Raw genomic sequence first — 12442 nt, 5'->3', positions numbered from 1 at the left:
ACAGCTTTAGGCATCAGAACATTAAACATGAGCAAAAATTAAATTTGTAGCTGCAATTTCGAGACCTTATAAAGCATCAGGAAAACACACAGATACTGCCAACGATAAAGGGGATTTATTATTGAATTTGTTCCTTTTCTATTTCTTTTTTTTTTGTTTTTTTTTATCTCTGCCAAAAGGACACCACGAAATAGTCCATAAATCAGAGCAGCTCCCCTTTTATTTTTATGGCGGTTCGCTAAAACAGCGGGATCCGACATCCTGGCGACACCTGTCAAAGAGCGTGTTCGTCCAAGCTGGACACCAATTAATCATAAAGGTATATATATATGAATTTACTGGGTGCATATATCTGGTAAAATGCGTAAGGGAGTGTCCATTCGATTTAACGGAAAATGTCCACAAGGAGCGTCCATTCAGTGTACTTTGCATAATCTATTTGACGGCAATCGGGGAAATAGCTTTGCAGGTCATTCAAAAGCGGCTAGGGTTACTTGCGCAACCCGAGACCCGATATTTTCAGAAATCTGTGTAGTTAACCATTGAAACCAAAAGCATTTGTTATACAACCCACTCGCTGGCGAACGCAGTTCGCTCGCTCGGTGAAAAATAAATCAGATAAATCAGATACGCCCATAACTGGGTCGACCCTCGGGACTTGACGCTTTTTGTTTCTGGCAAATGACAGCCAAGTTATGGTTCCGCTGAATTCAGATTTATGTTTGATTACATAAGCTCCTTGGCCTTTCCCGCAATCGCCTTTTACTTATGGCCAACCTAAGCATCTTTGTGGTAAAATTTCGCGCGAACATTTCTCATCCCATCTATTCGATAAATTTAGTAGTGGGTTGAATCCTTTTATGTGTGCTTTCAATTTCTATGCATTTGCTAATTAAAGTTTATTGATTTAAGTTTATGGAGCGACTTTATTGCGCATTTTTTTATGTTATATCAAATCGAATTACATTCACTGTCCTAAAAAAATAATTTCAAGTTTATTCATTTAGTGTTGTGTTATCTTTATGGGATAATCTCGGAAAAACTGTTTGGTGGGCAAATCTATATTTACATAATGCCGTCGGCAACTAGATTTTCAAAAAATTTCCTTGTTAAGAACATAGATTGATTTTTTATTTTTAAAGCACTTTCTATAGTAAGTTTGAATAAAAAATACTTACACACTTTTTACGAATATTCAGTAATGATGCGATTAGTAATTTTTACAATATCCTGCGTTAAAAAGTTTCATGTTCGAAAAATTTGTCGAAACTTTGGTAGAGCTCTATTTCTTGCTGTTTTCCAAAGTCTGAATAAATCGACACTTTTTGTTGTTTGTGTAACCTATATTTTTTATTTTCGAACTACAATCTGTTCGATGGCATAACCGATTACTTTGCATGTAATCCATCAAAAACAGCTTGGATAATGGGAAGTCATGATCAAATTAAAGGTGCTTTCAAGGAAACGTCATAAATAACAAGGTTCTAAAGAAAGGCCAACTCGATGGATTAACAATTGCGTGCTAGGCGATGGTTGAAGCCCTCATCCTTGAAATATGGCGAGGATTTCGCTTACTCATCCAGCCCTCGTCTCTTATTGCGCCTCAATTTGTGCAAAATAATACCCTGAATGGGGTAAAAAATAAACTTGAATTACTTTGGATTTAGCCAATGCGGCGTGCCAATAAGAAATTACTCTTTAAGGGACAGCTGGACTTAATCGTCAATGCAGCATTGTCTTTTGAAAATTATTAAAAGCAAAGACGATTACCCCTGCATAGGCTAATTAGGCATAATTAAATCAGAAAAGATAACGACCTTTGTGTTTACATTTTGTCTGCCAAGTTGCTGGCACAGGCAGGGGTACATCATAACAGTTAGTTGATTAAATTGGTTTAATAATCAGGTTGCCAAGAAGCCAGTCAAATATCAAGAGCAGCTGCGCTTTGCCTTCGGGCCAGGCTTTTCTTGCTATCCCCAACCCAGGACGCATCCCGGGAAAATCAACAAAACGCATAACCCACTTTGTCAGTTCTCTGTGGAAAATTATGCAAACGATGCAAAGGCATCCCGAGGTCCTTGGCACCGTAAAAGTTGGCAACATTTCTGTTTGCAACCCACCATCACCACCCCTATATCATCATCACGAAGTTCGACGGCACTTAACGCTTTGCGATGTTAATTTTGTTTCATTTCATTATGTTCAAGTGTTCACTTCGTGCGCTTTTCTGTGGCTTAATGGGGATTTCGCCAAGTCACCTTTAGAATCTGAAACGCCGGGTCTCTAAAAAAAATAATAGAAGCAAGTCTTTTGCAAAGCCAACATGTTCAGCCACATTTCAGCCAGTGGCCTTAGTATCACTAACCACTTTCTTTCGGTATATCCCACCTATGTGGTGGGCTTAAGAAGACTAGGTGAATACACAACTTTTCAATTTAGTCGAGGTAAAAAGAAAAAACCCAAAAACCAACGGATTTTTCATGAGTTTTCTCTGATCCTTATACAAAATACTTTGTGAGTGCAAAATATTCTGATGAACACACAAGTGGGCTTGGAATATTATGTTTTCAATTGTGGCTTGTTCAGTACTTTAAATTCCCCTTTTATTTTATATTTTAAGCCATTATATCCACACTTCTTTATTTATGAGAATATTTATTTCAAGAGTTACTCCGCGTGCAATAGACATAGCTCACATTCCTGACGCCGTCAACATTTTTGATATTTTTGAAATACCAATTAAAATTTTTTACATATGTTGAGAGGTTATTAAAATTTGCTCATCGGAAAATGCCCAATTAAACTTACCAAAATCGTATGCAATTCGTATGGAAATTGTTAAAATTAAAATTCAGCTAGGCAAAAATTTAGATCGTGCCAGAAATTCCACTCTATATGATTGTGTGCTTCGAAATTCAAGCAAAACGTCAATAAACTAAATTGGATGAACATATTTATAAATTTGTTTACAATTGCTCTAGGAAAATGTTGAAATTTTCGCTACGAATTAAGTTGAGCGTAAGGGGGCAACGGAATTTCTAATAGCTATCCCATTCAGCCATTGGGGCAGAAATAAAACTGAAATATATTTCTCAATTTCTGCTTTTATTTAACACTTGTACAAGCAATCACTTGATATGCCAAAAGGCATATTTATTTATTTTGCATCCCATTTCCCTTGGGCTGTCAAAGCGCGGGGGCAGTATTTCAATCACTTAAAAATCATCCAGCCAGATCGCCAATAGATATAAGTGGGTATGAATGAGAACTTATTTGTTTTGTATATACATTTATGTTTTCGCCGTTTCGGACAGGGCTGAATTTTCTACCACACGCGATGAGAGCCAAATCCAAACTGACGAGAAAATTTGTATTTTTTGAAAAAAATAACAGCACCATTTAAACCATCTCGTGGCACGTGCTGGAGCAAAAGTTTGTCGATTTGAGTTCAGAGGAATAATAAATCGACGAGTGGCAACTTTTACACGAAACACATTATGGTCCATTTTGGCAGAGCTCTTGAATTTCCCTAATTAATTGTTCAAGATAAAATTTATGTTAACTTACAATGACTTTGGCCAAAGTTCAAGACAACACTTCGTCGGAAGGCAAAATCAGACCAAGGTAGAAGTTAATAAGTTCTTCATTCTTTGACCTCGACTTTCTGCCGACTTGGGCTATAAATAAAAACACCTACAAATGCTAGCAATTATTTGCAGTTTGCAAAGGACATCTTTTTGCAGTTCAGTTCATCAAACTAATGGATTTCAATTAAGCTTGCAAGTCTTCAAATGTTTCATTAGTAATGAGGCTTCTCCTAGCAACAGTCAGCGTCAGTTTTCTTTTATTTCAACTCTATGATAGCACACACAAAGAAATCATTGGTTAAACTAATGAAAAATAATATTTATAATTAGTAATATTTGATTTCCGAAGCCCATTACATTACAATAAAAGCAAAAACACATCACATTTGTATATTTTTTTAAATATAATTATTAGTAAACCAAGTAAAAATAGTCAGATTTTTCTTGTTATAATAACAAGCGATGCCATTTTTGTTGTGTAATGTTGGTTTTTACGCAGTTCTAAGAATATCATGTGGAATCTGGTTGCATATTTAAGTACTTTTAATTATTATTTGTCCCGGATCAACAGCGAACCTTTTTATAGCTTTTTTTACCGACGTAAGCAGCTTTTAAAGATTAAATCGATGCAATGTTTGAATATAGTTAAAGTGTAGTTAACCGATATCAAAAAGGCAAGCTATACGCGTGCCAGAAATAACGAATATAAACTCTCTAGCTATAGAAATGGAATTCAATATTTAATCCTGCACGTTTTTAGCCATCTGAAAGCTCTGTAAACTCACGTTCAAAACCGGTTCGCAGGAGCAACACAACCTTCCATTAAAGGTCGAACAAAGCCGTAGAGAGTCGTCATGAATTTAACAAATATCATATTTACTTATCTCGATGCAAACAACTAGCTGTCAATGGGTTTTTGGGGCGTTACATAGGGATATGAACATGAAAACCATGCGAAATGGACCACCCCCTCATAGAGTAATTAAAGATAAAAGCTCCTAGGGCAGCAAATAACAAAACAAACAGCCACATAGTTAAGGGTTGGGCTAACATCTGACCAAAATAAACTTTTGGTCAGCACTTATGCGAACTGCTGACCAAATTGTTCTCACCTTTGCCTATAAAAACAAAACAAGGATTAACTTGGCTTTCAGCATCGCCGCCATTATGGAATCGTTTTGAAATCGAGGTCATGAAAACACACAATAAGGTAGATGCCCATCTATTTACATTTTATATCAATCTATCCTGTCCAACCTGTCCTACTTCCATTTCCCTAAGCTTTTCCATACTTTACCGCTGAATAAAAGATGCAAATCCTTAAGTACGGATGATTGAAAAACAATAGGCATTACGACAGGCGGCTTTTCTGTGGCTGAAACCGTTTCACCTCTGAAACGAAATTGTTGGAACAAATCTTGGACATACGTTCCAAATAAAAATGTTATGTACACTTTTTATTAGGTGGGAGTGTAGTAAATATACAATACATGTATATTCTAGCATTAAGTAGTTCAGCATAATATTTCTGCACAATTATGAACTTTTAAGAGCTACACAAATTGCAAACTTTTTAGGCCAATCATTTTTGCATTAGCAAAGGTTTCCTTAATAGAAGAAAATATTTTCCAATGTAGAAAAATGTTTCTATTAAAAGAGGAATTTCTTTCATACAACAACTTCAGTGTGTTGCTGGCACTTTCCTATAATTGTAAATCTTTCCGTGCCACAAAGCGCAACAAGCACTTCCCAACGCTTTACATTGTCGGTTTGAATTTTGCAAATTTGTGCATGAACTCTGGCCATTTATCTTCATTGTAAACTCCCCCTGAATCCTACAAAATGGTTCCTTTCAATTAGAACAGGAGTCGTGGAAAGTCTAGTGGGTGCCTGGACCAAGAGAAACGTGCACTCTACACACTCACATAAATCAAACTGACTCTACAAAATGGATCCTGGCATCCGACGAAAGCACATCTTTCCTGGAAACGTGGCAACCAGGCTCCGTTTGAGGTTCGTTAGGTGGCTAGACAAACGACTTGTTGGCCAGAACACGCTTAACAAATGGTGAAATTGAACGGCCATTGTTTCAATCCAAAAGTTAGTTGAATCAAGAAAAGTTTTTCACAAAAAGCAGAAACTTTTTTAACTTTTCTAAAAAGAAAACAATAGCGTAAAAATTCCAAAAGCACAAGGCTCTTACATAATAAATGTATCTTTGCAAATTAAAGCTTAAATACCATACAAAATGTATACTAAGTGGCTTTACGTAAATTGCATTAAATCCTTATATTGTATAAACCACTTATAGCATAAAATAACATTCCGCTTAAATCATTTGGTAAATATGGAAATTACAATTATTATCAACTACGAATGAAAGACTTCTTATTTAAGGGAATGTGCAAGGTCGGCTTTTACCAGCCTAAGCCCTTGCCCAAATATTTTCACTTCGCTGTCCTTGTTTGTATCCTTTCAGCTTAAAATTTCAAATTTCCGTCACGTCGTCTTTAATGCCACGAAACATATCGCGCTACAGGGTCGTAAAAAGAGGCGGCAAATGCTTGGCTCAAATGAAGTGATGCAAACTATGAACCCAGCATTGGAATTATGGAAAAGTAGCTGGTCTGGGATGGTCTGACCCAAGTGAACCTCTTTGTTTGGCCAAGTTTTGAGTAATGCCCACGATGACAAGCATTCAATGTGATTTGGGTCTCGAAAACTTTTAACGCTCACACTGCGTATACGCAATGGGAAACGACAAATGGCATTGGCCCTAATTCGAGGGCTCTGCCAACGAATCGAAGTGGTATAAAGTGATGGTCCAAGCCGAAAAGTCAATTCAGTCAGTGGAGAAAAACCGGAATATTGACGAGGGAGAAATGGTAGTCAATTTAGTCAGTTTTTTTTTTCTTTATCATTACATATTTTTGCTGAGTAATGGTCATTTGGTAATGTCCTTTTTTGTGGGCAACCAAATACTTGACTTTCACTACTCCCACTTAAAAAAGAAATGGCCATTTGAGAGGGGCGGTTTGGCATGAGAGATCCTCTCGACATAAAATACAATTATCGATGCCCGCTGGCCCCATTAGACAATTTATATTCAAACTTCAGACGGCTAGACGTTCAATGCTAATGAATGCCAGCACGCACCAATAAAACAGCGAAATTTCATCGGTAAAAAAACAAAAACAATTGAATAGAGTGAGAACGGCAGGAACAACAAATAAACGCGTTATAAAGTTCAAACGTTGCCCCACCTGAGACCCTTTGCCAAAAGGTGAGCATCTAAAATGGACAATAAATAAAATTGCTCCTCCGAAATTGGGTGCTAAAGCAAACCACTTTTATGTTTAAATATTCAAACGGTATGTCGAGGGGTATATCGATTACAAGAAATCAATTATCCAAATGGAGGGTAAGAAATTGTTAAGCAAAATGGTTGCAGTCAAATTACCTATGTCAAAGAGGGGGTTTCCCTCGGATAAAATTTAAAAATGCCCTACCTTTTCAAATGCAACAAACTTAAATTTATGTAATAACAGTGTGACCCATTTTTTGAAGAAATCACGGTTTTAGTGTAGCCGTTCTTTTATTTGTTGCAAGATTACAAGTATCATCTGCCGTTTCCTAATTTCTACATTTTTGATTGCTGAACAGACCTAATAATGTTCTTCACATAATTCGATTCAAAAAAACATTAATTCCCAGAAAAAGCAGTTCACTTTTAATAATTATAATTGATAAATATATATAATAACAGTGTGACCAATCTGAATAACAAAAATACCTCGTTATTAGAGTAGCCGTTCTTTTTTTACCGCAAGATATAAAAATTTCTTCATTTTTGCTTGCTAAACCGAAGGTATTAAGTGTTCGAATAATCTCTTTTAGAAAAAAAATTAATTTCGTGGATGGTTTTTTATTTATTCTTGCCTCAGGTAAATTGGCTAGCAAAGTGGGGTCCAACAATGCCAAATCTTTCGACATAACCATAAATTAACCTTCAACCTTAAAGCATTCCCCGAAAAAAAGCAGAAAGTCAGAAAAGAGCAGTGGACTATAGAGAGAAAAATACCGAGGAAAAGCACCACGCGTTGGACAGGCCCAAAGGAAACCACGGCGAAATCTCGAGAGATACACTACTATGTGCTCGTATTGTTTTTGGGGACGCCGAGTGGGAGTATTGGATTGGTGGGCGGTGGGCGATGGGTGGCTGGTTGGTTCATGTAGGGTGGGTGGGGGCTCTTATGTACACAGACATCTGCGAAAACCTCGAAAATTGTTTATTGTTTACACTTTGCACTCAGCGCCTTGTTGAGAAGCATCCAGTCGTATCAAAAATGCGGGAATGGAAAAAGATGCTAAGTGTTTTTCAGAAGAGCAAACAAGTTATTTATTTAACCGGTACCGGAAAAACATTCACAATTCACACGGAAAACAGATTTAAATTGGAGCAATTAGTGACACTGCAGCATAAAGTTGATTATTTGGGAAGAGAAATTACATTAAAACTCATTTCGACGGACATAAAACCAAAATTAAAATAGTGGCTGATTTGATAACATCCTTTTCAAACAACCGTGTGTGATTCATGAAAAATCGCCTCGTTCCACTCAAAGGCACCATCAAGAGGATTGATTACACACAAGCTAAGATACAAAATAGAAGGCGAGATACCCAAAAACAAGTTAAAGCACTTACTGAAACCTTAATGTAAAACCCTTGTTTTGATTTGTTCATTGGATGCAATGAAATATAAATAAAATCGTCCATCTAGTTCTTTGAAGCTGATTCTATTCCAATTCAGTATTATTTGAAAATGCGCAATAAAGGTTTATTATATTACTTCTACAGTTTGAGTCAGAAGCTTTTAGCTTGTATTTCTTACTCTGTCAATATTTAAAAACCTAAAAACGTATCGAAAATATTTTCACTTTGATGTCGACCCTTAACCGAAAATTACTTGAAAAAATGCAAATGGATAACACTCAATTTGTTGCAAAAAGCGTTGGATTGCTCAAAATGATTTCATGTAAATTTTTGCTACCGATTCTTTATAAATTGATTACACGTAACTGGCCCGAAGTGCAAAAAGTGTTTTTATAACCGTGTAAGCCAAAATTTCCCGATAAACAAAGCCCGCTGATTCTTCTCTATATAAACTGAATATTTACATGGATGTACAATAATTCTTAGTAGTATAAATTCAAGAGAATTTGGAATTTCCTTTATGGTTTTCTTTTTCAATGCTAGTATAAGGGGTTTATACAAAGCTAGGATTACTTATGTAAATACCTGTCAAGCCATTTCCTGATAATTGTGAGTGCCAATTATTCCCAACCCTAAAACGGATTACTCCCTGCTCCTTTTTTTAAACTGGTCCGAAGCACAAACTAGTGATTTTATAACCGTTTAAGCCGAAATTTATTTAAGCCATAAAAACCATCCCTCCGAATTTTCTCTACATAAATATAAGTATAAATTTATGAATATACAATAATTCCTAGAAGTATTAATTAAAGAAAATGTTGAACTTCATTTATGTATTTGGATTTTTTATGTTTCAACGCTATTATAAAGGGATTATATTAAGCCCACCTACGTAATTACATGTCAAACCATTTGCTAATATTTATGAATGCCAATATTTCCCCTGCCAAAAACTGATTACTCACTGCTGTCAGTTCTCCAGCAGTTGAGTAAAGTTAAATGACACAGCAGGAAGCCGCCTAATGAGACAAATCCCTACGATGGCCATTGTCCCGATGATGGAAACCAATCATTGAACCTAGCCAAAAACTTGAAGTCCTTCTGGGATGGCTAATTAACTCCTAGCTACTGCCCTCATAAATTGTCTTCGCTGTCTGATGGCTTAATGACCAAATTTAAGGCACATAAATTGGGATTTATTTGTTGGGCGAAAATACGCTCCTTTTGGGGCGGGCTTTTTCTGTAAGTACAAGCGTCATGCAAGCATTATTATTATTTAATTTAGACTATGCCCTTGGTAATTCGAGATAATGAAGTCCGTAGATGGACAGCAGAAGCAGTTTCCTGTCCAGCCTCGAATTTTATGCAATATTAAAATGCCACATGGCGTGCCGCAAGGCTCGACTTATTAAAAACCCTCCAGCGGCGATGTCACCTCATGCTGGTGTTCCTGGGATATAGGATATGGAATTGGGATGCTGACGCCATTGTGTGTGCGCTAAAAAAAAGAGTCCCACTTTCCATCTCCAAATTGTCTGTGTGTCTCTTTTTTTTTGAGAATTTTTTCATCTACGTTTAATTTATTCTTTTATGTTCGGGGCGCGTTACTTTGATGTGCCCACAATGGTGGCGCCACAAACTCGCAATAAATTCAACTTAAGCATTCCGCAAGCAACAGCCACACGAATTGTGATCCATGTATCCTCTGCCGAGTGCGGTTTAGCTTTTTGGATGGTTTGGCGATGGGTAAGGCATCAATTTCCCATTGTGGTTGGATTTCCGCCTGCAGATTGATATTTCGTGTTCGCTTGAATTCCCATTTGGCCCAAAGCGTGGTCAAGTATACACGTTCCTAACAACGGCGAAGGCATCGAGCATCCACTCCCCCAAGACTCCATAAATTATGCATATGATCAATTAAATACACAACATTTAACAGCAGGCATTCAAAGGCGGTATTTGTGGTTCGGCACCAGTTGGGACTTTTTGGGCCTCCGTGTCCTTAAATAGTTTGCCTCCATTAAGTAACAAATTGTTGGGCACGTCAACCCATAACTTTTTATTCCCTCTACCATTCAGAAGTGATGACAAAAATAAAGCTAATTAAATTATACCCCTGTGAATTCCAAAAAAGGGTTCGGAATATTATTTGTACTTAAAAACCAAAAGAGACTTTATCAAATTAACAGCAAACTTTAATATTCACAGACTTTGCTATTACTTAATTTCCTTTGTGGACTTATAGTTGTATTTCACTTTGAGCAATATGAACTGAATAATGTGTAAGCCTTACATTCGATCTTTTGCACTTTTTCTGAAGGTAATATGAACATAGTAAAAAATATTTAGAAAAAACAGAGTATGCCCTAAAAACTTTGTTGTAATCTGAAGTATTCCCTTCTGACCGATTATTATTTTCCTTTTTTATTACTTTTTTTTCCAAGCACCATTACAGCACCATTACTCTTTATTTTTTACAACCTCCACCTCCCTGAAATTGTGTCTCATATTTATTTTGAAGGGTCAAAATTAAACCAATTTGTCATTGAATTGAACCCTTTGTGCGCTGGCCAGAAAAAAGTCGAAACAAAATGTTAAAAGAAACCAATTACGGTCATATCTGATAATTGGGTGGTGTACAATTAAGTACGCCGACAAATTGATAAAACAAATAATAATAATACTGATTCGTAGAACGAAGGTATTAAACATCAAACAATTGTCAATTATCAGGTATTCTTTTATGTACTTTGCCAATTTAAATATTTGTTTGCATTTTCTCTCGATTTTTCAATGAGCAAATAAAAAGTGTCATTTTTTATGGGCTTGCATAAGTCGACATAAAGAATATTTTTCATTATTTGGCGAGCTATCAATTAGCAAAAAAAAACTGTCGTTATGTTGGCTTTATTTTTTTTGTCTTTTTCAAGCCAATTAATACAAATGATTTTTAAATTTCGTGATAATTGAACATTCATTTTATGGCGCACTCACATTTTCGTTTTATTTTCTTCGTTAGTTTTTATTGTTTGGAACTTGTCTGTTTACATTTTAGTTGGTAAATAAACACTTGTATGTTTCGATAAACAAATATTTTAAATTCAGTTTTTGAAAATTTTTTTTTTGTTTTAAAATTTGTTTGTTAGTTTTTCACAAAACCGGTTTAGTTGATCCGCATTCTGATCCTTTCACGCGCTCTGAATTTTGCCGACTGAATTTTGGACGAGGTTGATTTGGCGCCAAAGTGTTCGGCTCTTCGAATTTCCCCTCCCTTCCAGCTTCCAGTTTTCGAAGTACTTTCGCACTGGAACTGGAAAGCTTTCTAGCCGGCAAACGGCGCCTGCGCTCCTATAGGAAATTGTAAACAAAAACCAGCTGTTTGGCGATAATATATATATTCATTTTCATTGAGGATGGATTATACTATTTAGGGTGGGAGTGGGTATAACTCGGGGTTCGAGGATGAGTGATGCGATTAGAGTGAGCTTGTGTGCGGCTCCAATAAATATCGATGATTTGTGAAATTTTCTCAAAAGAAAAACAGAAAGTGCTTTATTGAAAGTCGTTGAAGCAAGGCATATATCTTCTTATATGGAATTAAATTGAGTGGGGTGGTACTGCTGGGTGAAGGCTCGGTAAACGAGGCTCAAGGCCACGCCTTTTACTTGTCACTCCGGCTGAGAGTTCTCACAGCTGTCATCCAGATTTCCCATCCACTTGACATCTTCAATGTTTTCCATTGTTTTCTTTTTTTGGTTTATATATTTACGCACAGCATTTAATTTCCTTTGACACCGCATTATTTTAGCCCTTCGACACCAGGCGTTACGAGGCGTTACTCCTTGAACAGATTTTGGCTGGGCCCACAATGTCAGCCTGCAATGAATCGGAAACAATAATGACAGTTCATTGTCTTGGACACCTCAATTTATTCGGCTTCGGTGGCTTCCGTTTTACTCATGTTCCAAATAAACAAACATTATTAAAGATTTTGTTTTAAAAAAATACTACAATTTAGGCTTTAAGTAAACATACATTATTAAAGATTTTAATTTAGTAAACTATACTTAAATGTATGTTTCTAGTAATCAGAAACTATTAAAGATATGAATTAAATTAAAGAAGATACTACAACTTTA

At 36.2% G+C, this 12442-nt stretch overlaps 1 protein-coding gene across 4 annotated transcripts in view; it reads right to left on the bottom strand.

Annotated features, from left to right (window-relative positions):
* Positions 1–11502, bottom strand: part of LOC119550963 (sex peptide receptor) — a 35515-nt gene extending 24013 nt beyond the window's left edge. For 3 of the 4 annotated variants that reach the window (XM_037859993.1, XM_037859994.1, XM_037859997.1), the window contains exon 1: positions 11298–11502. The gene's annotated coding sequence lies outside the window, so the exon portion shown is untranslated. Of the gene's footprint in view, positions 1–3288; positions 3307–11297 lie in introns of those variants that run through there. The other variant, XM_037859996.1, reaches the window with a different exon arrangement.
* Positions 11503–12442: the final 940 nt, after the last annotated feature.

This window comes from Drosophila subpulchrella, chromosome 2R (genome assembly GCF_014743375.2).
Source record: "Drosophila subpulchrella strain 33 F10 #4 breed RU33 chromosome 2R, RU_Dsub_v1.1 Primary Assembly, whole genome shotgun sequence".
NCBI classification, from domain to species: domain Eukaryota; kingdom Metazoa; phylum Arthropoda; class Insecta; order Diptera; family Drosophilidae; genus Drosophila; species Drosophila subpulchrella.
This window is presented reverse-complemented; position numbering and strand designations above follow the sequence as displayed.